The sequence below is a fragment of the Bos taurus genome, chromosome 9, assembly GCF_002263795.3.
Source record: "Bos taurus isolate L1 Dominette 01449 registration number 42190680 breed Hereford chromosome 9, ARS-UCD2.0, whole genome shotgun sequence".
Classification (NCBI taxonomy): Eukaryota; Metazoa; Chordata; class Mammalia; order Artiodactyla; family Bovidae; genus Bos; species Bos taurus.
The window spans coordinates 26,742,258-26,766,147 of record NC_037336.1 but is presented as its reverse complement, the minus strand read 5'-3'; the positions used below and the strand labels follow the sequence as shown (position 1 = coordinate 26,766,147).

General features: G+C 35.9%; 1 protein-coding gene and 1 long non-coding RNA gene across 3 annotated transcripts in view; one reads left to right on the top strand and one right to left on the bottom strand.

The window, feature by feature from the left end:
- The window catches only part of NKAIN2 (sodium/potassium transporting ATPase interacting 2), a 1,181,035-nt gene that overhangs the window by 777,303 nt on the left and 379,842 nt on the right, over window positions 1-23,890 (top strand). The window lies entirely within an intron of this gene.
- On the bottom strand, window positions 200-21,902 carry LOC104969509 (uncharacterized). The gene is made up of 4 exons (XR_808674.4): window positions 21,815-21,902; window positions 15,068-15,097; window positions 12,441-12,539; window positions 200-962 (listed from the first exon to the last, which is right to left on the bottom strand). It is a non-coding gene; the product is annotated as an uncharacterized lncRNA (long non-coding RNA).

Here is a 23,890-nt window from a genome sequence, read left to right as displayed (position 1 = left end):
GCTCTGCCACAGTTTCTCCCTTGAGGCGATGAGCACAAAGCCTATTATCTGCTAACACGGGTGAAAGGTGAGAAGGACAATTCTAACCCAAGCAGCAAGTTTCCTCTTATATCAGTAAATATTATGCTCATCTCACAATGATTGTCCTCCTCTTAAATAAAGCACAGAAAGCTGTTTCCTAAAGTGTTTACAGGTCGAGTATATTCTATATTAACAGGTATAAGGAAATGGCTTTTAAAAGAAGAGTATTTGTCTTAGTATTAGTTATACTAATAGACCAGAAAACAATGTTGTTTGACAAACCTCACTATATTTATCAAATAAAAACTAGATGATGCATTCAGCATACCCATCGTTTTTTAATGCCAATCTCAAATAAAAGGAGCCAATGGTTCCTTGAAATGACTGATTCTAGGGTTACAGCAAAGAATATGCAAAATGAGTGTAGAATATCTGGTAGTACAGAAAGTAAGAAAGCACACACACACACACACACACACCAATGAGGGCATGCCAAAAGAATGTAGGAGCCAATAGAAAGAGCTCCAAATGGCCAAAGCTGGAACAACTTAGAAAAAATTAAATAACAGTATTGGATTAAAACTCAAATATGAGTCTATACTAATATAAATAAATTATTTAATAGGTAGATTGGAGAAATACTCTCCTGTGCAGAAAATTTCAAATCACATTTATAGATACTATGCTTTCCAGAAGGTGGAGCATAACTATCCATTCCTTAAGTGGAGACTACCCAGAGTGACTTCCTTCCAGAGTATAATATGGATATGGGAGGAAAAGTATCTTTACAGTGAAGAAACTTATAAATACCATCTCAGTCAGATGATCAAGGTTAAAATCACTAGTCATGTTGATAGCAGGTAGTCTTGATAGGATGTGATAAGAATTGTGCTTTCCATTTGTGGTCTTCTTCCCCAAAAACATATTATCCCAGTTGAATCCTAAGAATAATAGACAAACACAAATTGAGCAAAATGATGAAAATTGTCTGACCAGTATTCCTCAAAACTGTCAAGGTCATCCAAAGCAAGGAAAGTCTAAGAAGCTGTCATAATCTAGAGGAGTATATGGAGATTTGATAACTAAATATAATGTGGTCCTCCACATGCAATCCTGAAACAGAAAAAGGATATTAGGTAAACACTAAGGATATCTGAATAAAGTAGGGATACTGATTAATAATGATGTATTGAAGTGTACTTAGTAGTTCTGTCAAATGTACCGTACATTACTTTGCCAACAAAGGTCCGTCTAGTCAAGGCTATGGTTTTTCCAGTGGTCATGTATGGATGTGAGAGTTGGACCGTGAAGAAAGCTAAGCACCGAAGAACTGATGCTTTTGAACTGTGGTGTTGGAGAAGACTTTTGAGAGTCCCTTGGACTGCAAGGAGATCCAACCAGTCCATTCTAAAGGAGATCAGTCCTGGGTGTTCTTTGGAAAGAATTATGCTAAAGCTGAAACTCCAATACTTTGGCCACCTCATGCGAAGAGTTGACTCATTGGAAAAGACTCTGATGCTGGGAGGGATTGGGGGCAGGAGGAGAAGGGGACGACAGAGGATGAGATGGCTGGATGGCATCACCGACTCGATGGTAGTGAGTTTGAGTGAACTTGGGGAGTTGGTGATGGACAGGGAGGCCTGGCATGCTGCAATTCATGGGGTCGCAAAGAGTCGGACACAACTGAGAGACTGAACTGAACTGAATGTAAAATGTTAATAATAGGGGAACTGGTTGTAAGGCATACAGGAACTCTTTGTACTGTCTTCACAACCTTTTGCTAAATTTAAAACTATTATAAAATAAAAATTTTGTTTTAGGAAATCACATGGGAACTTAACAATTTCTGGGATGAGATGGGTCATCACATTGAGTTTTCCCTACCATATTGTCTCAGCAAAAGCACGCCTACAGTGCAATCCTTTATATAGTGATATGGCAGAAAGATTTCTGTCAGTGGCAAAAATCATGGCATGGAAGTGGGTGAACAATTAAAAGCTTTAAATTTTTTATTTTATTGAATTGTATTGAATCACTTATTTGCTGAAATCAATATACAGCAAGACAGTTTTTTAACCTCAAAGCATTTGAATGCATTTTAGAATCTGGCACCATTGCTCACATTTTGAAGTCATTTGCTTTGTTCGTTCATCACAATGCATAGACCTTGCTAATACCTTGTTAAATGCTGATTCAGTTTAAGTGTGGTAATGAAGTTTTGTTTTGTTTTTTGGAATGTCTGCACAGCATATTGAGATGCCTTTTATTTCAGGGTTTAAAATATTTAATGAACAGATGGCTTACTGCCAGCTACAACTTACTCTTCAGCTAGAAAGAGAAAAAACTATAAAGTTCAACATTGGCTACTGTTACAGCACCTTCAGACCTTGATTCGTAGGTTTCCAAGTACATTAGAAGAAGCCTACAGTATGTGAAAAGAGTATGTGAAATGTAAAGGAGCAGGTATTATTCAGATTATGTACAAGTATTTGACCTTTCATATCTTTACTTTTCTTGATGATTATTAAATTTTATAGTATTTTATAACTAAAAATGCAATTCTAGACTTGCTTTATTTCTAAGAAGTTGAGGTACCATCATCATCATCAATAGCTTGTTTTTAGCATCAGCTTTACTAGAAGTAGGACCTTAAGTTTCTCCACTTGAATTTGCTTTGAGAAGTCATCTCTAAAGATATTTTTATTCCTAAAATTCCTTTGAAATTATTCTACTTATTATCATTGATTTGCTGATAGAAACCTAATGTCTGCAATTTCCCTAGACTGTATGAAATCATTCTCAATAACAAATTTCTGAAATCTAGTAACTTTCACAAGAAGGAAGCTTTAAGTTGCCTTATAAATGATCAATTCAGTTCAGTTCACTCTCTCAGTCGTATCCAACTCTTTGCAACCCCAAGGACTGCAGCATGTCAGGCTTCCCTGTCTATCACCAACTCCCAGAGCTTGCTCAAACTCATGTCCATCGAGTTGGTGATGCCATGCAACCATCTCATCCTCTGTCATTCCCTTCTCCTCCTGCCTTCAATTTTTCCTAGCATTAGGGTCTTTTCCAATCAGTCAGTTCTTCGCATCAGGTAGCCAAAGTATTGGAGCTTCAGCTTCAGCATCCGTCCTTCCAATGAATATTCAGAACTGATTGCCTTTAGGATTAATTGGTTTGATCTCCTTGCAGTCCAAGGGACTCCCAAGAGTCTTCTCCAACACCACAGTTCAAAAGCATCAATTCTTCAGTGCTCAGCTTTCTTTATGGTCCAACTCTCACATCTGTACATGACTACTGGAAAAACCACAGCTTTGACTAGATGGATCTTTGTTGGCAAAGCAATTTCTCTGCTTTTTAATATGCTGTCTAGGTTGGTAATAGCTTTTCTTCCAAGGAGCAAGTGTCTCTTAATTTCATGGCTGCAGTCACCATTTGCAGTGATTTTGGTGCCCAGGAAAATAAAGTCTGTCACTGTTGCTATTGTTTTCTATTTGCTATGAAGTGATGGGACCAGGTGTTATCATCTTAGTTTTTTGAATATTGAGTCAATGATCAATTGAATTGGTCAACTGAACTGATCAACCGAATATTGAACTCAATACAACGATCATTTAGTATGACTTATATATGTCAAAGAAGAGATTGTGCAATCCAAAGAGAGTTCACAGAAGCTTATAAACTCTTGTTGGAAGTGACACTAGACATGTAGAAGAACACTGTTTATAAGTGATTTATTTCCTGGAAAGTTAGAGATATCAAATTTTTATACAGTGGGACATTCCAAAGGAAAGACATTATCTTAAGAATTATGACAAGTACTCAGGGCTGTGAAGAAGAAAATCTTACTCCCAGGCTTGAGCTGGCATTATATGACTCTGATAATACACTTGGCTCTCAGATTCTACAGCATTGTAAAAGTATCAGGAAAGAATGGACCACAGTTCTCTTCCTGCTCTAAAATTGTTTTATTCTATAAATGCAGATATTTTTATCTCCTACTGTATTAGATATCAATTTGTCAAATTCCTGTTTAGAGTAATTCAATTGCATCTGCCAATATCAAGTAAAAATTTTAATTCATTTAAATCTCTGACAGTATTATCTTAATCAGCTGCTAATAAGTTAATTGTTCTAAATTCTATTTTCCAAATCTTTCATCCAGACTTTTTAATCTGTATTGAAAGGTAGGTACAGAAGTGTGTCCTACCTATTTGAAAGATTTAGTGAAGAATTATTTTGAAAGGTTATTACCAGGTCATTTTATATCAAAGCAGATGATAAGTGAACTTCATTCTTTTAGAATTTATTCTGACTTTAAGAAATTCCTTTATGTGTTCATTGATAAATAAAGAAATCTTGAAATCTGTGGATCTCCAAAGATCGATAGTGTTGCTATAGATCATGCATGTCTCAGTGGGGTTGCAGTTTTCTCTCAAGACAGCAAAAATTGGTTTATTGAGGTAAGAATTTTAAAAGATTAGTTATGATATGTGTTCAAGGCCTTCCAAAGAGCTTTAGTACAGATACAGATGTAAGGATATCAGTGGGATTAAAATTTTTATGGGGAATGATTAGGTATAAAAATCTAAAAATGTTTGTTGCTGCTGCTAAGTCACATCAGTCGTGTCCGACTCTGTGCGACCCCATAGACGGCAGCCCACTAGGCTCCCCCATCCCTGGGATTCTCCAGGCAAGAACACTGGAGTGGGTTGCCATTTCCTTCTCCAATGCATGAAAGTGAAAAGTGAAAAATGTTTGTTAGGGAGACAATAATAAAGAAAAGTTCACATAACTGAAAAGCCAAAGCAATTTAAATATATACACTTTAAACCCTCAAAAATATATCTGGGTTAGAAAGCAGAGTGCTAAGTCTCTTCCCAAAGCAAATTAAACTGGCTGAGTTATAAACCTTTCAAAAATTAAACTTATAATGAGCATGCAGACAGATCTTTAACCATAGCAATTCCTTCAAGGACTGAGCCACTCTGACATTCTTTGGGAGTCTAATTGAAACTGATTATGGTTGACATCTCATAATAGATGTCATTAGTTTAAATGATTTGTTTTTGATTCTCAAAACAGTTTTGGTCCGATATATTTTCTAAAGTGTGCAGTAAAATTCCTTCATAATTTAATAACAATACGATGTCTAAAATGTACAATTTCTCGGAGCATGTCCAACTGCCTTTGAAAACACAAACATACACTATACCAAAGTGTAAACCACATGGGTCGTGCTCCTCCATCTTTGTGTTTGTGTGGACTAGTGAATCCCTGGGAGTTTTACATTCTGACAGGTGGAACTTTTGACAGAATCTTTTTAATTCTTTATTTAAGCAAAGAATAGGGAAAGTAACAGTTGCCATCACAGAACTGATTTTATTTTGTGATCCTGTTTAAGAAAAATAAGACTGGCTTCTATGATTCATAATTACTAAGAAAGATGTGTGATTTTGATATAATATTTGACTCCATTGAAAATATGTGTGGGTGGTATATGATCAAATAGTTTTATATGGCATCAATTTCCCTTTATGTTATTTATGTTTAAAATATTCCTGCTAATAACAGTGGTAATCAGCTACTCTGTATAAGACACACCGTATGTAAACTGTAATACCAGTCAGACTAACAAAGCATAAATCATAACTGCTTTATCGTAAAATGCCTCTACTGCAGTGAATCTGTCAAGTTTTGATCATGTGAATTTTATTTTCGCCAACATCACTTTATGTGCCATAGCCATGAAAGAATAAAAGGAAAGAAAATGTGTTTTGCATCTATATGTCATATGCATTTCACTAAGAGATAATCACATCCAAGAAATGTGGGAATTGAGTCACAAAACAGTAAGTGCAGGTAATAGAGCAAATCAAGTCAGAAAATAGGGTGAAAATAGCATTACAGCTTATCTTTCCAACTCTGAGCATTAAGACTTATATTTCTTAGCACTTATATTTCCAATTTAAATGAAGGTAAATATATTTTAAACTTTTGACTTTCTAATTCAGACCCAGAAAAAGAAAAAAAAAAGGAACCTGTTTAGTCTATACTCAGAATTGGAAAAAATGTCATGCAATAGAGAAAGGACAATAAATAAATATGAGTAATAAGATAAATTATGAATAACAATATATCTTCTATTTCCATTGTAGTTTATAAAATTGGATTTTAATCTATATAAAGGCAGAACTGGAAACTGCATGAGAATCTTGAATTTTAGAATCTCTAAGGAAATGAAAACTGTATATAGTAGCAAAAATATAAAATGAAGTGTTACAAATAAATTATCATATTAAATATTATAAATAATACTGTATATAGATTACTTAAAATGAGATAAGGTGGCTTTTTAAAATTTTATAACCAATCAGATCAGATAAGATCAGTTGCTCAGTCATGTCCGACTCTTTGCGACCCCATGAATAGCAGCACGCCAGGCCTCCCTGTCCATCACCAACTCCCGGAGTTCACCCAGACTCACATCCATTGAGTCAGTGATGCCATCCAGCCATCTCATCCTCTGTCGTCCCCTTCTCCTTCTGCCCTCAATCCCTCCCAGCATCAGAGTCTTTTCCAATGAGTCAACTCTTCGCAGCCATGTTTAGAAAAACTCAAAATAGTGGTTAAGATTATAGACAATTTCCCAGCACTCTGTGATGAAATCTTCAATAGCTCAAGGGCTTAGCATAGGAAGTCAACATAAGATATGTCAAGAGGACCAATCTAGAAACACTGAGCCTAAGTGCACTTCCCAACTACCTAAGTGACAGCTCTGGTTACATTTCCTTTTTTTTTTTTTTTTAAAGGTAGTTAGACTGATACATGTTTCTAAAATCATTAGATCATGGCTAACTCAGAAAGTTATGGAATAGCTACTCAGAGAAATCAACATAGTCAGAAATAATTTCATTTCAAAAAGATGCTGTGTATCCTAGAAACCACTTTGGGACCCTCAGGAACCCATTAGTTTCATGAACTCACAGTGCAGGAACCTTTAATTGGGATTATTTCAAGGATTCCTTTCATCTATAATATTTATGGTCTATGCTTCTAAACGAAGTTTATCCTAAGTACCAAGAATTCTATGAACTTACGTTTTGAAGCAGACATCAAATGGAATCTTTTTACTTAACTACATTTATGGAATACAGATAAGTCCAAACTAATTCAAGGAGAAAAGTCAACCAACCAAATTCAAGGGGAACATGAGAAAGTAATGGCAACCCACTCCAGTATTCTTGCCTGGAGAATTCCATGAACAGAGGAGCCTGGTGGGCTATAGTCCTTGGTGACACAGAGTTGGACACAACTGAGTGATTTAACACTTCTATATATGGAATTAGTGAAACCCTAAAACTCTTAGGTGATCCAGGATTACAAGTTTGTTCCTAAGTCGTTATCTACTATAATCAGAAAAATTATTTACTATTTTTTATTATTGTTGTCTCTATGTTTCAATCAGAATTTCTGGGCTTCCAATCCCCAATAGAGTTGGAAAAGACAAATTACTGGTGGCTCACTGGTAAAGAATCCTCCTGCCACAACAGGAGATGTGGGAGACACGAGTTTGATCCCTGGGGCTGGAAGATGCCCTAGAGGAGGAAATGGCAACCCATTCGAGTATTCTTGCTGGGAAAATCCCATGGACAGAGGAGCCTGGTGAACTATGGCCCATGGGGTCACAAAGAGTCTGACATGATTGAGTGACTGAGCACACACACGTAGGATGGCTCTGAGATTCAGTCTCCTTAGGAATATAGGACATTTTAAGAATTTATGTCATACTACCTTAGACAGTAGTAGGGCTTTCCTGGTGGCTCAGATGATAAAGAATCCACCTGCAATGCAGGAGACCTGGGTTCAGTCCCTGGATTGGGAAGATCCCCTGGAGAAGGGAACAGCTATCCACTCCTGTACTCTGGCATGGAGAATTCCATGGACAGAGGAGCCTGGCAGGCTACCCATGGGGTTGCAAAGAGTCAGACACGACTGAGCGACTTTCACTAGATGGTAATAAGAAAAGAGGTTTTGTGGCAGTCAAAGACTTGGGTCAGAATTCCATTGCTTTCTTATACTTGTTGGGCAACTCTGGAGATTAACTTCTGACTCCAAACTTTCATTCCCTTTATTTGTAAAATAGAGTATAAAATCTCCAAGGAAGATTTTTGTGAGATAACAGGTTACAGGCATACTTTGCTGTATTGTGCTTCACAGATATTTCCACTTTTGCAGATTGGAAGTCTGTGAAAACCTGGCATTGTCAGAGGATGGTTAGCATTTTTTAGCAATAAAGTATTTTTTGTTTAAGTTATGTACTTTTTTAGACTTAATGCTATTTTATACTTAATAGAATACAGTACTATGTAAACATAGCTTTTATTTTTATTGACATATATTTGACCTACAATATTCAATTGGTTTCAAGTATACAACATAGTGCTGCAATATTTTGTTGATTATACTCCATTTAAAGGTATTATAAAATAATGGTTGTATTTCCTCATGCTGTACAATATATCCTTGTCTGACTCTTGTGAGACCCCCATGGATTGTAGCCCATAAGACTCCTCTGTCTATGGGATTCTCCAGGTAAGAATACTGGAGTGGGTTGCCATTTCCTTCTCCAAGGGATCTTCCCAACCCAGGGATCAAACCCATGTCTCTTATGTCTCCTGCATTGGCAGGTGAGTTCTTTACCACGAGCAGCACCGGGAAGCCCCTATATATCCTTACAACTTATTTATTTTTTACACAGTAGTTTGTACCTCTTCTTCTCCTATCCTTCTCCCTTCCCTGTTCCCACTTGTAACCACTAGTTTGTTCTCTATATCTGTGAGTTTGTTTTTGTTATACTCATTTTTTTTAGAATCCAAATATATGTGATAACATTTAGTACTGTCTTTTTCTATCTGACTTATTTTGCTGAGCATAATAGCCTCTAGATTCATTCATATTGGCAGAATTTCATCCTTTTTTGAGGCTGAGTACTATTCCATTGTACATCTATACCACATCTTCTTTCCATTCATCAGTCGATGGACTAGGTTGCTTCCGTATCTTGGCTATTGTAAATAATGCTGCTATGAACACTGGAGTACATGTATGTTTTCAAGTTAGTGTTTCACTTTCTTTGTCTGTATACCAGGAGTGGGATTATGGGATCATATATTTGTTTTGTTTCTTTGTTTTCAGAGGAACCTACATACAGTTTCCCATTGGCTGCACCAATTTACATTCCCACCAACAGTGTCCAAGGGTTCCCTCTTCTTTACATCCTTGCCATTCTGACAAGTGTGCGGTGACATCTCACTGGAGTTCTGATTTGCATCTCTCTGATGATTAGTCATGTTGAGTACCTTTTCATATGCCTATTGGCCATCTGTATATCTTCTTCGGAAGATGTCTATTCAGCTCTTTTACCCAATTTTTTATATTAAGTTGTATGAGCTATTTTATATATTATGGATATAAACACTTTATTAGCCATATCATTTGCAAATATTTTCTTACATTCAGTCAATTACCTTTTCATTTGTCCATGGTTAAACATAACTTTTTATGACTGGGAAACAAAAAAAATTTGTGTGACTTACTTTATTGTGATATTTACTTTATTGCAATGGTCAGGAATTGAATCTTCAATATCTCTGAGATATGCCTGTACATATGTGTACACACACTTATATGGACATATAAAAATCCTCCAAGGCAGGGTTGTACAGGGATAAGAACACACATATATACATATGTACCTGATACATACATGAATAAATATACACAGGTGTGTCTATGAATACATTAGCATATATGAATGTATACATACATGTTGACATAGGCTCTGTGTATGTCTTCAAGCAGGGAGCCCAGCATATAACAATGCCCTAAATAAGAGTGCTTATATTGTTTTCAGCAAGACTCCTGGCAGCATAGAAAGTACCTTGTGTACATATAAAAAGGAGCTCCTTCTGAACAAGTACATAATCAAAAGATGCCTATGCCTCCTGGCTAACATACATCAGCCCCAGGGCTTAGGAAATCTGTTTCAACCATTACTCATGACTTGAGCTGGGCATCAGAAATGGCTCTGCTAAGCATTAAGCTGTTCTCACTCTGGTTCTTGCCATTCCCTAAAACAGTAACTCTCAAAGTATGATCGGGAGACCAGCAGCAGCATCTCTTAGAAACTTGTTAGAAATACATATTCTCAGGTTGCACTTTGGATCTACTGAATCAGAAATCTATGTTTAATGCAAGTGATTCAGACGCTTCCTTAAAGTTTGAGGACCACTGCCCTGCACCAGATTCCATTACCCATTTTACCAACAAGTGATAAGTAGTTAGCATGAACAGACTCCATCCTCCCCCTCTTCCCTATGCTTCTCAACCAAAGAGAAGTGAGGACCTTCATGTATTATAAGGAATGAAGGTTCCTTTGTCCTGGTATTATACATTTTATTTCTCGTAAGTGTTACATCTCCTACTAGCCTCATCAAAGTAGTGACGGTTGAGTATGCTTTTTGGGGTTCCCTCCAGTGACCTTCCAGCCTGTGATCTAAGTTTGCTTTTGCCTGAGCCCTCCTCTAGTAAAGCCCTGCCTGTGTGCAGGTTGGCAACTCAAATCCCCATCTATAGAGTGAGGTATTTGGGCAAACCGTATCTTCAAGTCAAGGTCAAGTCTCCTTCTTTATGATCTGGTGTGCTACAAGTTTTGCAGGCAACAATGGCACCCCACTCCAATACTCTTGCCTGGAAAATCCCATGGACGGAGGAGCCTGGTGGGCTGCAGTCCATGGGGTCGCTAAGAGTCAGACACGACTGAGCAACTTCACTTTCACTTTTCACTTTCATGCATTGGAGAAGGAAATGGCAACCCACTCCAGTGTTCTTGCCTGGAGAATCCCAGGGACGGGGGAGCCTGATGGGCTGCCGTCTATGGGGTCTCACAGAGTCGGACATGACTGAAGTGACTTAGCAGCAGCAGGTTGATGCTATGAAGACTCATAAGAGGTATAATTACTTGGATGATAACTCTGTCTCTTAAGTTTTAGGCATATGGATTTCTTTCATAAAGCTGAGTGGAAGAGTTTTGTCTTAGTTATTGTGCCTGACCCACCTTCTTCTTAAACATGCTGCCACTACAGATTGCTGAGTTTCTATTTTCATTCTTTATGTTAGCTCTTAACCCAGGGCTTTTTGCACTCATCCCTTACGTGTTAGAAGGAATAGAAAGTAATAAGAGAGTAAGGACTTCAATAAAATAAAATGAAATAGATTGAAACATAGGAAGCGTGCTGAATATTTCCCAAAATGATTTTGCTAGTCAGCGGAAAGAAATATGAAGTTTGTCTCCTCAACATTGGAATGTCACAACAGCAGGATTTCATAGGAACTCATTTGTGAAATATTTGGTATAATAAAAAAGATAGTTTATGAAGTAGAAGTAGAAATGGGAAGTGGATAAATGTCTCGAAGACAGAAATACTGAAAAAAAAAAAAAAACACCTCTTATTACTCTTTTATTTTGAATATGTGCAATGTATCTTGTTTTGTTTGTTTTTAGTAACAACCTTTTTCACATTTATTTGCTCTTCTCCTGTGTAAGTGAAAGTCACTCAGTCATGTCCGACTCTTTTCACCCCCATGGACTATACAGTCCATGGAATTCTCCAGGCCGGAATACTGTATAGTCATATATTGATCTTAGCTTTACCAATTCTCTCTACTGCTTTATACTAAAATAACATTTTTTAAAGCCAGGCAATACAATGTCATGAGCAACAAATCTATAGGTTAAGTGTGGTCCATTGTTAATTTTGTCTAACATTCTAGGAATTTTTGCTGCTTTTTATTACTATAATCAGTAAACACTTTTGAAGGGATTTGAGAACCTATCCTTTATAGAATGTGTAAAACAACAATTTATTCTTAGTTTGATCACCTTTCCTGTTTCCTCATATCCCCATCCTCTTTATGCTGTTTCTTAGTTCCTCAGAGAACCAACTGGGATACCTCATTGGATGTGACCTTCAAGCCCAACTCTTGCTTTGTCCACCATCCAAAACTACATTTTATTAATCCTATGTGTATTTCTTCACAAATCTTTTTTCTGACCTCTATGATAATTTAATTTAAGTAAGATAGTGGTTTTAAGTGTATGATTTCCCAATATGATAGATGTCTTTGCTAGGTTATGCATGAAATCTGCTCAAGACTGGAATCAAAGGAACCATGAGCGGGTTTATGGGGTCCCCCCAAGTACCTTTCAAGCAGTGTTTCTTATCATAACTTTGGAATTTAAAATTTCAATGTTAAAGTATTTGATAAATCATCATAGAAAATTAATATCCCTTCCCACTCACAAACAATTTTATTTGCCCATGCGTCCAGAAGTATCTAAACTTCTCACTTACATTCTTGATATATTTAGATGATCTGCTTCCAAAGATTCTGTTCACTCAAGGTCTCTACTCTAGCAGATGATAGTCTTCTTGTTTACTAAGGTCCACTCACTGCAGGAAAAACAAAATAAAATGGAAGAAAGATGGTATTCCTGCCTTATTAGAGTAACCTTTATCTGATTATTGATTCAGATATTTGGCTCAAGAAAATCCTCCTTTGAGAAAATTTCTCAAGTATGAAAATATGTCCACTCTTAAAATTCCACCTGTTTAATTTACTAAGAATTTTAATATATTAATCTTCCCAAATGGCATGACCTTTTAACAAGGGATTTCAAAGGAGTGACTAATATGAGAATTGCAGACCATGTGGCAAGTCCATGAGGAATATCTATTTGAACAGTTGGATTTGCTTATTTGCCAACACTTGTTGTAGTTGTTAGATTTAATATACCTTCTGATAAAAGGGAAATTGCAGTATTCTTGTATATTGGAGATAAGGCTCTTCTTGCCTTTATGTTTCCACTTCATATTTAGAAGCAAACAGAGGAATGTTTTTTTATAAGACATTTATGCCTTTATGGTGTCTTGGAGTATTAAGACAAAGAGAGAGCTCAAGAGAATATCTGTCCCAGAAAGTGTACTTGACCAAGGCCACAGAGGAAATTCAGAATGTGCCAACATAAGACCTCTTACTAAGTCTAGATCTCTCTCCTTTCATTGTGACACCTTTCATGGAATTCTGTTTTCCCATCTTCCAAGAGTTAGTCACAGTGATGTTTGTTTATATTCTTGGTGTTAATGACAGTGTCAGCTAATACCCTGGAAATTTCCTTAAGTAACCTGACAACCATATATGTGGCACTGTACATCACTTAAATTGAAAGAAAAGTATGACTAATGCCATGTGCATCAAAATTAATTCTGTCATGAACTGCTCTGTATGAGTCATAGAAGCCACAATACTGTATTTAGAATAATAATAAGACAAGGAATAATGGCATCCTAAAATTTAATGAGGTAGTTTAGTTTAAATGTACATTGTTAGTTTGTGTCAACCTACTGCCCATTGCAAGCAGCACATTTTTTTTTAACAACCTTGTGCAATGGGGCTGTAAATTACTATAATTAAATTAAGCCATAACCTTATCCAGGCAATATGAGGTATTTGTACTTTGTCTCTGTAATCATATTATCTGCTCAGAACAGAAACCACAGTGGAATAAAAAAATTAAACAGCACAATCAAGCATGTCACTTATAAGTTTTCAAAGGGGAAGTAAAACTACTTGGGATTATCTATCCATTTTTCTAGCTATGACCATGACAGGTCTCTGATGTAAGCAGTTAGCATTTAATGCATCTTTGTTAACTGGTTGTTAAATTTGAAAGCAAAGCACAATGTGGAATCAAAAAGTTTGCCTCAAATTAGCATTTCTGAATGCCTTCCAATCTCATTTTAAGATTATAGGCAGATGGAGAGAGATTACTAGTTTGATTTCATGGGATGGTATAGATTCTGAGAGACAACTCTGAACCATGGAAGCAATATAATAAAATTAGCTTTTTCTGATGATTACTGCATTATGGTTTGCATAAAATTTGTGTTGTGCCAGGATTATTTTTCATGGATTATTTTGGGGTTATGTACTGTTTTCCCTTGGGCACAGTAATTGGAGTTAGAAGGAGGTGCTTGTTAATAAAATACAGAAAGGAATTATTTTCTCTTCTCTATTATTTCAATTGTTGGTAACATCTGATAGTATTCATCATGCATTATAATCAATATTGTTTTCAGGCCCAATTTCCCACTATACAATAAGTTCTTTGAAGTTGGTACTGTAATTTATTCCAAGAATGTAAGTGCCTAGCATAGTACACAGTACAAAATGGGGAGGGTCTCAATAAATGATTATTGAAAGAATATAAAATTAAGGAAAGAAATAGAATTGTTTCCACATATTATGGTTTATAAACTATAAACTTATTTTTCACTTCTAAGTTCCTAGAAAACTTCTTTGTATGAGTTAAACATCTCAGTAGTGGGGATTGAATAGTCATATCATTTGTACCTTCCACAACCACTTTTATCTTTAAGAAAATTAGGACTTCAAATTACCACTTTCACATGTTGATTTCTGACTTCACCACTGTCGCTTTGTCTAATTCACTCAAGGTATTGAAAAAAATGTGGATGGAGAAGTCACTAAATATATTCACAACATACATTTTTAAGCATGGTGAAGAATAATAATCACTGTGATTATGACCATACTGTGTTCCCCACACTCTTTATCTATGAGAAATACTGAGTGGAGCACAGGTCAGATCTTTCTTAACCTCATTGTCTTTTTACTTTACCTTTTAAATCTACATGTGGTGTTATAATCATAAAATAGCTAGATTTGACAACATAAATTAGGTGAACAGGTGTTTCTCAAAAGATTGAATGTGTGTGCATGTGCATGCTGGGGGGTGGGGGGGGATTGTTTTTGATTACTTTATATATATACCACTCCTGAGGCCAGGGTTAGATTGTTACTTGGCCCTGGTTGCACTTTGACCTTGTTCAGTAGAATTTCAAATGCATAGTATTAGTTGTTAAAAAAAAAAAAAAAAAAATTCAGCCAGAGTATTTACGTGTCAGTTTCTTAGAGTTCTTGGAGTTTCCTGGAAAAAAAGCAAAACAAAACAAGAAAGAAAACAAGTCAGTTCCCAGTAGAATATGAATTGATACATCATCATCACCAATGAAGAGAGTGAGGACAAATGAGTAATTTCTAAATGAAGTTACAGGCATGTGGCAAGGAATTGTGGAATTTCTCTCAGAGGAAAATAATCATATAAAATCATAGATTGTTTTTTAAAATATCCTTTCTCATGGGTCACCATTTCCTTATTATCACATTATTAGCTAATAGTTCAAAATGTGAAAAATTGCATTTAAATACAAATATAATTATGTTGCTTTGTACAGTGGTAAAACAGCAAGAAGTAATACCATTAATTTCAGTTATGTGAGTTTAAATAAATCATGATGTACTATTTATTTTTCTTGTCATTGAGTATGTCAGACAGGAGGCTAATTAGTTTGAAAATCTCATTTAGAATATCTCTACTTTATAATCCCTCAGCATGGAAATTGACAGTATTTAGTAAAAGAGAATGAAGTGCAATACCATTAAGAAAAAAATTGTTCTTATATTTATCTTCCTGTAAATGAGAGCAAAGAGCTAGAGACCATTTTGTCTAATTGCTATATTATTCTAAATTGATGATGTTTTTTAAGTCCTGAAGATAATATCTAATTTTTAACTGAAGCTCTAGGAGGGAAGATCCTTTCTAGAAAGAGCTCATTTATTTTAGAAGCAACTTACTTATTTTCTGTTATTATCATGAAGTACATGCCAAGTTGCAATACATAATTTTCCATATTTAGAAATTTTGACTGTAATATTTGTGTTAAATTCTTTTCAAATTAATATCTTCAGAGAAAATAAATATCAATTTTCATAAAATGATGAGCCTTCATTAGTGAGCCAAGCACTTGTTAAATGCTGCACATGTGTTATCCATTCATTTTCAAAAACAATTTATAGTTTTATGACCATTTTATAGAGGAGGAGATCAGAGTCACATTCCAGTGAACCACAGGGAAGGGATTAGAACTCATTAGTATAATATAAGAACTTGAGTCATGCTGTACTATGCTGTACCTAAACCCTGAATTCTATGTTTTGTTTTCAAATCTACTACTAACTTATTCATTGAGCAATAGCTTAATCTTTATGAATTTCAATTGTCTGATTGATAAGATAGCTATCTTAGCACTTCAGAAAATAAATGCTATGGAACGTTGTTGAGAATGCAGTGAGAAGGGCAATGCTATATACTATATTTGGAGTGCAGATTGGCACAATCTTTTACTCATTTTTTTTTATTGGAGTAAGCTGATTTATAATGTTGTGTTAGTCTCAGGATAAATTAGACTGGGATTAACATATACACACTGCTATACATAAAATAGATCACTAATAAGGACCTACTGTATAGCACAGAGCACAATCTTTTAAAGAGCAATTTGGAAATGTGACTCAAGGGCCTTAAAGGTTTCTGTACACTTATTTTACCCTGTACTTCCATAGCTAGTAATGTATCCTGAAGGAATAATTACAGATGTGGTTAATGATTTACGTCTAGTTTGTAACCATCTTTGACGAGAATATTCAACAATACCAATAAATTTAGAATTTGTAAATTACTAGGTAAGTTGATATAACAGAGAATATTCTCAATTCCAAAACATGCAAGTTGTAAAGTTTGTAACTGAGATGATTGACAGCATATGAAAATCAAAACGAGTTGAATATTTTGATTGGTTGTAACCAGTAAATTTAAAATATTACTTTAAAGAACAGAAACAAAAGAGTAGCATCTGCATAAAGCTGCTACTTTATAACATTTGTCTGAGAAAGGCCTCTAGAACTTAGATGAAATTTACAATAGAGAAGTAGGGGCAAAAGTCATGGTGCCTGGGGATTATGGAAGTCAATAACAGTAAGTGATTTTAAAAAAAGATTCACATCAGTAGCAGTATAAGACAATAAACTATTCAATAAAGGGAAACCCTTTGGATTTGATTGTAATAGCTAACTGTTACATTTATAGCTTACATACTTTAATATTTTAATACTAAAGTACAGTAGGTATTATCTCTAATATTAAAGTGCAGTGGCTATTATCTCTAAAAGAATAGAGATCCAAAAGAATTAGAGGCATTAGAAAATTTCTGAGGACCTGGTAGGTAATTTTAATTGATAAATAATATGTATATTCATATGTCTTGGTATTATATTTTTGTCTAGATCCTAGATTTTTTAACTAGTTTTCTGTATATATGTCTTTTGATCCTTACAACAGGTTGTCTTTACAACCTGTGTGGTATTTTAATGTAAAATAGCCTTATTTCATAGATGCCAGAGTCTAATAATTTAAGAAATATTTTTAAACATACACAGGTATGTCAAATATAACATGAAACTTCCAACTGGAATAAAAATGAACATACTGAAGATGTTTGCCTTTGGTCAATTCATGAACTTTGGTCCCTCTGGTTTCTTGGTAATAGTGTATCATTGTGGTCAACAGACACACCTGCACACCAGGTAGAGGGAATCAGATAAGTCACTGGCTTCTGTAAGCCCATTTCTTGTTCAATAAAATGGAGTTTATTATGGTACCTATTCATAAGGTTATTATAGTGATTAAATTAGAAAATAAATGTAAAGAATTTAGTATTATGCCTCACATACAGTAAGCACATGCCTAAAATAACAGCCATTATTATTGAGACTGAGGGAGAATTGAATCACACCTTCTATTTTTACAATCTGGCTTTGTTTAAACATAATGAGCTAAATCAGAAACACATACAAGCATATTTAGCAGTAATGCTTGGCACATATGAAGGCTTCAGATGAATTAAATAAGTCCGTGAAGATGACAACTTTAACCTACAGAGATGTCAGAGTTATTGCTGCATTATAGAATTGATAAGAAGAAGAAATACACTTTAAGCATTATCTCATTTGAGAAATACTCCTGTGGATTCTGAGTAGTATCAATCGAAATAGATTTTGCCTTGAACATCCAAACTGTATAGACGTGCTATCATGTAATTGACTGATAATGATCAGAAAGTATGTCCTCTGGGCTTAACCTACCCACGTTACATGAACTAATTTCTATAGTTAATAGCTAATTGTCAGTTGAAAATATCTCTTCCCTGTACTTTTTGAAAATCCCTTGATCATTACATATAGGGACTATTATTTCATACTTCTGAATCTCTACCTTATATTATCTCCTATGCTAAATATGTCTTCTTTCTTCCCCCTGATAAACTCTTAACATCACCAGTCCTGTAAATTCTCCTGGAGAGAACCTTTCACCGTCTCTTTCCTTCCCTAGTAGCTCATTACCAACGTCTGGTTGACAGAGCCCCTTGCTTCTGTGGGAACCAATGTGAGAGCCTCCTCTGAGACCAGGCTGAAACTTTTCTTCAGATGAGACCACATCCATATCTAGCTATCCCCCTCTTATTCTGCTTTCTCCATTCCCCTTTCCCTGAGAACACTTTCTCTAGAGCTCATTTTCTCAAGAATCTCTGGCACAGGCTTTGCTTCTAGAAATTTTAACCAAAGCAACTTTTCTGATTTCTCTAGACCAGTCCTTAGACAGCAAACTCCATTAAGGGCATGCCTAGTCCAATACCTCTGTCATAAAGCAGAATGCATGTATTGCATTAATTTAGCTGTCTTTCTTCCCTACCAAACTGAATTCCTTAAGAGAATGAACACTGTCATACAGTGTTTGGATTCTTAATGCTTTGTGTAGTGCCCGGCATAGTCAGTTGCTAAATAAATATGATTCCTCTGTGTTAGCACTGAGATTGGATCTTTTTAAAATATACTCATTCAAATGCACAAGAATATTCACAAACACCTTTAAATATAATCAGCAATATTTCAAGTACAATAAGATTCTGGTTTTTTTAATCTTATACTGCTTTTAAAATTCAAAATATTTAGCTTTTATTAAACCTGTGACCTTTTAATAGGGATTCTCATGAACTAGATACAATACTCAATGGGAGAATACCACACATAAATTTGAAACTATAATGTATAAATTTATATATTATTTTATTATATATTTACATCTTTATATATATACCTAAAATAATAACAATATCTTAGTGAATGGTGAAATTCACTTAGGTTGAAATATAATTAAGAGTTCAGAATATATTTAATTTTGAACTGAAATTCCAAACAACATAAATAATGTGAGTTCATAAGTCATTGGATTGTCATCAAAAAGCATTTTGTTTATTTTAAGTTGGTATATGTTTATTTTTATGAGTGTTGCTTTGTTTGAGGAAAAACCTGATTCTGTAATCTATTTTAAGCTTTATTTGGAAAAAATAAAAACAGGTATTAGCATTAGTAAAATAGGAAAGTAGAGAACTAATTTTATGGATACTTTTCTAAAGCCATTTTGTTCTTACTAATATTATGGAAAATACTGTACTTAGGAGTTTAAATATTTCTATATAATTGCAATGGAATTAATATTCTATATTCACTGGTTAATTCTGTGGTTTATAATGATGTATAATAAATGCCTATTAACTATAATTGACTAGAAAGGACTAGGCAACCAGCATGCCTAATGACTAATTTGGGGTGTTCTGAGCAAGTGCTTATATATTTTCAGTAATGCTGTATTCAGATGACAACAACATTTTGGAAAGGAAATGAAGTACATTGATTATCACAAGCAATATCTCAGGGTAGAGTATATTTTCTCCTTCGTTTCCATCTTAATACAGCTTTATTGTCCTTAGTTTTGAAAAGCATTCTTATATTAAAAATATCTTATATAATTGAATAGGCAATTTTGCATTTATACTGTTTTTTTTCTAACCACAATGAAGTACTAAAATTGTTTTGTTTTTTCTTGGCCATCCTCTGCCTTTAAGTGGAGCCTCTCAAAGGCTAATGAGTATGAATCACCTAGGATCTTCTTAAAATGCAACCTCTTACATGTGGGTGGTGGCCTGAGAGTCTGCATTGCTAAGTAACCCTAGAGTGATGCCAAGGCTGTGGGTCTGCAGGCCACATTTGAAGGAGCAAGGTCTGGGGTGCTTATCCTTTGGAGTCCCAGACTTAAGTCATGAATTCTTTTCATGAAATGATGGATGACCCCAAGAGATGATGCCTCGACCAGGCTACCATGACCTTCTCTCCCTGACTTAGACCTCCAGCAGAGGCTTAGCATCAGCATTTCAGGATTCATCTCTGATTCCGTTGACTTCCCTCCGGGGATGGTGGCAAACCATAGACCACTTCAGCACTGATATGGTAACACACTGGCTTGCAGCAGCAGCTTTATCAAATTTTGGTGAACTTTTGTGGCTACCCAGAAAGTGGAATTGGCACATAATGTATAGAAACTTTGCATGACAAGAAGGCAAGATGGTGGCAGCTTGACAGGTTTCTTTGCATGAAAACAAATTAAGATGCCTTGACAGCTCTGAAAAAGCTGTTCTTCTTGGCATTTTTACTTCTTCCGATGTTCTCCAAGCGTGTTATCTCAATTTCTTGTAAAGCTATACTTACAGCCCAGGAATTTCTTTAGTAGCCAAGCCACACTTCAGAATTGTGTCAGTTGTGAATAACCCTTAGGATTTTTATTCCCTTGTCATATGTGCCTGTATAGTATTCCAGCCATCACCCCCTTTCATGTCAATAAAATTTTACTTTCTCAAGGCTTTCACAACTCTGATCTTATATCTTATCTTCCTAGTGAATAAGATAGTACAGACAACCTTTTTTATATTCATGGACACAATAAACATTAATTATTAAGTTCCCACTACAGGTATGATAGGTACCCAGGAAGATATCACGACTATTGTTTTGGCACTGCCCTCAGAGATCCTATAAGGTAGCAGAGAGGGGAAAACCTGTGTGAACTGAAAGGTGGAAAAGGAGAAGTGCTTCCGTGAGTTACAGATCACACACGGGGAGAAGCTGGCAAAGCCTGTGATGATTCCCAGCCCAGTACAGGATATGGCAGGGACAGAAGGCATTATAACACAGTCGCTTCATAGCTGGACTTTGAAAATGAGTAGAATTTAGAGGTGGGGGAGGGGCACGAGTTAGGGCAACACACCATAGAGCTGGGAAGCAAGGAATGCTGCTGGGGAATAGGTCGTGTACTGTGTTTTCTTTTTTCTTTTTTTTTTTTTGTGGTGGTTATGGCTATTGTGTTTGAAGTGTGAAGAAAGTAGATTGACACTAGACTATGAATGGGTTATACTGGAAAGATGAGGGTTTAGACTTGCACTCACACTCCTCAAAGTCTTCTTTTCCAGCTGAATGCAGTGAGGTACAAGGAGATGAGAGGACTGGCATGGGGTAAGAAAGCTTGCAGATGGCAGTAGTGTATTTTTTCCAGTGGGAGTATAATTGCTTTACAATCTTGTGTTAGTTTCCGCTGTACAACGAAGTGAATGCGCTATGCGTATAACGTGTGACCTCCCTCTTGGACCTCCCTCCCACCCCCACCCACGTCATCAGAGAGCACCAAGCTGAGCCCCCTAAATACTGTATATTAACATACGTATGTGGAATCTAGAAAAGTGTTACAGATAAACCTCGTTCCAGGGCAGGAACAGAGACGAGAATGGACCTGTGCACCAGAGACGGAAGGGGAGTGGGGGTGAGTTGAGAGATTAGCTCTGACAGTACTAGACTTCCAACCCAGCGTGCGGGCTCCCAGTCCTGCCCTCAAGGACGGTGACATGGCATTGCCCCTCACCTGCAGCCCAAAGGCCCAGCCACTCCTGGGGCTCAGGGAGAAGGCGAGAAAGTCTTCACGCCCCAGGGACGAAAGGGTAAAAGGCAACAGGTTTTTATCTGAAAAAAAAGAGAAAGATATAGGGTATCACCTAATACTCGTTTGATTTTGTTTTAGGAGTTTTTCATTTTGAAATATCTGAATTTTGTGCAACTCTTTTTGATGTATTTCTATTTGTGTAAAACTGCAAACTTTTTTCCTCTACTCTTGCTTCAGGTGTATCCCTTTTTACAAGATATATGACTTGCCACCAAAAAACACAAATGAGTAAATTGCATTTGGCTAGCCATCATATTTAATTTTTTTTTTCTTAAACTGTGTTATTGCCTCCTAGGCACTTTCTGCAGCACATTTGTTCAAAATAGATAATACATCATCATGCCTTTTCACAGCAGAGAAGGGGATTTTAATGAAAATGCCACTTTTAATAAGAAACCTCAGTAAAACGTGGTCTTGGTAGTTCAGGCTAAGATATTAATGTCTGGCACTTTTTTCCCCAGAATTCAGTAACAAAAGAGTGAGGAGTTTGATTTGAAAAAATGCAAAAGATGTTGGGAAAATAATTGTCCTGAGATAGGATAGTGTATGCAAAGTAAAATTTTCAGTATTTACTGCATGGTATATACTATTTCCTCAAGGTGTTTGCTTTTTCTTATTGCTACCAAGCCTCAAAGTTAAAAATAAGATAAGCAGGTCAAACTAATTAAGTCAGGCAAATCTGAATGAATAAAGTCTTAGGAAATTTTAATGAAAACAATCAAACTTTATGGTTTTAGATTTGTTTCTAGAAAAAGAAAAATAAACAACAATTTAAAAACCCTCACTGTTCTGTTCTAAAGAGGTTTCTCCCCACAGTAAAGGAAACCTGAGTATCTCAATTTTTAAATATAAGAAATCCTCCAAATGTATATTTCCACATTTTTTCCCCCTGAAACCCAACCTAGTGGCCATATAAACTGTTCAGGCTATATATAAATAGTCTCCTGAATAGGATGGGTAGTACCTTCCCATTTTCAGAAAGCCTAAATGAGGAGGACAGGCAAGAGAGCTTGAAGTAAAGTCATTTATTCATTCATGCGATGTTGAGTGTGTCAGGTGACAATACTCTGCATCAAGTCATGGAAAGCAGAGACACGGTGTAGAAAGATCGACAGGGCCCATGCATGACGGGTCTGGAAGTCAAGCAAACAGACTGGGTTGTATTCTCAGCCTAGAGCCTTCAGAGTATAGACATGTCCTTATTCGCGAAGAAAAGGACCTGGCAGGAAAGGATGGGAGTTGTAAGCGCAAATATGCTGTAAAACCTGGCAAAACTAAGGTAGAGAGCTCAGGGAGCGCTTAGCATGCTGTTGGTCTGCACAGAGATTGTGAGTTTCACAAGGAACCAGCTCTGTCTGTTTTATGTACCAGTTGCCTTATTCCCAGTTAAGCATGTGAAGATCTGGCTGGTTGGCACTTCTTATGTACTGACTGCCCCAACTCTCAACTTGATAATTGGTAATAGTCATCCTGAAGCTTTTAAACATTTTTCTACAAAAACATTTTGAATTCCTTGTTAAATATATTTTGTACTCCACTTAATAGAATTGATAGCTATTACCGATTTTAAATGAGTTGTAGGAAATTACTACTGAATTATACCAACTAAAACAAACAAACAAGAAAAAAACAGGCAAAAGAAGAAAGGAAGTAGGAAGTCTAATACTACTTTTTATCAAAGTTGCACATCACAAATTCTCAAAAACATCTCTCTCCCAGGAGGGCAAGAATAGGGTTGTTTTGAATGATAGAACTTTTACAGCATCTCAACATACTGACCCAGAAGAGGGAATAAATATATTGGTTGGATTATGATAGAAGTCTCAAAAGTGCATGAAACCAGATTTATACATTGTGAAACCCATAGATCACAGTTATATTAGTGCTGTGATAGTGAAAACATAAATTTTTCATCAAGATAAAAATCAAAGAAAATCTGAATGTCTTCTTGGGGAAAGATTATTCTCCTGTGTCTGAGATCATCTTATCCATTCTTAC